This window comes from Vigna unguiculata, chromosome 6, assembly GCF_037176805.1.
Source record: "Vigna unguiculata cultivar grain cowpea cultivar isolate G323 ecotype 2 chromosome 6, ASM3717680v1, whole genome shotgun sequence".
NCBI lineage: Eukaryota > Viridiplantae > Streptophyta > Magnoliopsida > Fabales > Fabaceae > Vigna > Vigna unguiculata.
Genome location: NC_140797.1, coordinates 634333 through 636832, shown reverse-complemented (window position 1 = coordinate 636832; position 2500 = coordinate 634333).

Sequence of the window (2500 nt, the reverse complement as noted above, 5' to 3'; positions counted from 1 at the left end):
GGGTTGGAATGGCCTCCAAATGTCCCCAAATGAATACCATGAAATTCTTGGTGCACGAAAGTTTTGAGTTCGGAGGGTTTTGCACATGGCCAAGGTTGGCGGTGCACCGCGGCATAGCTAAATGGCTTGGTGGGGAGTTTTGTGAAAAAATGAAATTCGTGGTTTTTGAGATGTGAGGGTTGGAATGGCCTCCAAATGCCCCCAAATGAATACCATGAAATTCTTGGTGCACGAAAGTTTTGAGTTCGGAGGGTTTTGCACATGGCCAAGGTTGGCGGTGCACCACGGCATAGCTAGATGGCTTGGTGGGGAGATTTGTGAAAAAATGAAATTCGTGGTTTTTGAGATGTGAGGGTTGGAAAGGCCTCCAAATGCCCCCAAATGAGTACTGTAAAAGTGTTGGTGCACAAAAGTTTTGAATTGGATGCATTTTGCACTTGGCCAAGTTGGTCGGTGCACCGCGACTAGATAGGTTGGTGCCAAAATTTGTCAAATTTAAGACCTTGGCCAAACTGAATGAAATTTTGTGGGGAGGTTCCTGATATTGTTTAGTGGTGGACTGGAAAAAATGAGGTCGAAATTCGAAGTCTACATGTGCTTTTCTATTTTTCCCGATTTTACACATACCCGGTAAGTAAAAAAAATAAAAAAAATAGTTCCCCTTCGAGAAAAATTATGAAATTTGGTGAGCAAGGAGATACCATTATTCTACGAATTACTGCAAAAAATCGCATCAAAATTCGAAGTATAGCCCGAGATATGGACTTATGTCTGCTCAAAAAAAGTGTATCTACTTGTACAATTTTGCCTTTTGCATATTAACCTCTTATAGGGGGGGAGTGCTCCTTGAGCCGGCCAGCTCCACACTGGCAGGTTTTAAAGGGAGCTTGATGAGGCCTCCCCCCTCACGTGGTGCGTGCGTTAGCATGTTTATCATGGCACAACTAGCCTCTTCATAGTTGTTGAGCTTTATTAATACCAACACACGGTCGTCACTGATCGTTGGTTAGCTCGGCAGCTAGTCCCTCGGATATTGTGGAAAGTTATTTTCATGCCTAGCGATGCTTGACCCTGCGTCACTTGATGTTTCCATTTGCTTGCTTGCCCATGGTAGGTGGGGGGTGGACCGTCTTGTGGTGTGGTGTCTTGCGAACGTGAGGGTGTGTGAGTTGTAATCGAGATGCACTTGCTGGCTGGCTCCATGCCTTGCGTATCGAACGGTCAAGCATGCATCTCTTCCATTTTCACCCGTTGCCTTGGGTGATATTGGTTGATCAGTCCCTGTGTTGCCTACCCACTAGACGGTACTTCTGTGGTTGCTTCGAATTCTATCTTTCCATCACGAAGAGGTGTTGGAGGATCCTAATGTCACGCACGTGTTCCATCTAGTGAAACATCTCAGTGATGCACGTGTTGTGGCTAGTTCTTTTGGATGCGGTGCATTATATGAACTCGGGTTTACTTTAGCGACCCAGTCAACATAATTCGGTTGTGTCCCTTGATTGAGACGTTGTCCTTGAACTTGTTGTGAACAATATCGTTCTTCCACAACCCGTCGTCTTGAGTGCGATGGAAGGCAAATAAGATGTGCTTTGGCATGTCATGCACGTACTCGATTGCGGGAAGTGTGAGAAAGTGTTGTTGACAACCCGTGGGAAATGGAATGTGGCAAATCGTGATGAGCTCTTCGTGGATCTGCGAAGAAGACGACCTTTGGGCCTGTTGGAAACGAGGGAGGCGATGTTGAACTGCGAAGAAGATGGACTTTTGGGTTGTTTGAATCAATGGGAGGCCACGCGAGAACTCCGAATACTATGGACTCTTGGGTTGTTGGAAGCAACGGGAGGCCCCGCTAGAACTCCGAATACTACGGACTCTTGGGTTGTTGGAAGCAAGGGGAGGCCCCGCTAGAACTCTGAATACTATGGACTCTTGGGTTGTTGGAAGCAAGGGGAGGTCCCGCTAGAACTCCGAATACTACGGACTCTTGGGTTGTTGGAAGCAAGGGGAGGCCCCGCTAGAACTCCGAATACTATGGACTCTTGGGTTGTTGGAAGCAAGGGGAGGCCCCGCTAGAACTCCGAATACTATGGACTCTTGGGTTGTTGGCAACGACAACTTGGGGGGATGACACTGGAAAAGAGTGAACTAGGCCAAACTGCGAACAAGGCAACTTGGGGGGATGACACTGGAAAAGAGTGAACTAGGCCAAACTGCGAACAAGGCAACTTGGGGGGATGATGCTGGAAAAGAGTGAACTAGACCGAACTGCGAACAAGGCAACTTGGGGGGATGACGCTGGAAAAGAGTGAACTAGGCCGAACTGCGAACAAGACAACTTGGGGGGATGATGCTGGAAAAGAGTGAACTAGGCCGAACTGCGCCCAAGGCAACTTGGGGGGATGACGCTGGAAAAGAGTGAACTTGGCCAAACTGCGAGGAGGGCAACTTAGAGGAAAGTTGGAAACGAGGGAGACTTAGCCGAACTGCGAAGAAGGCA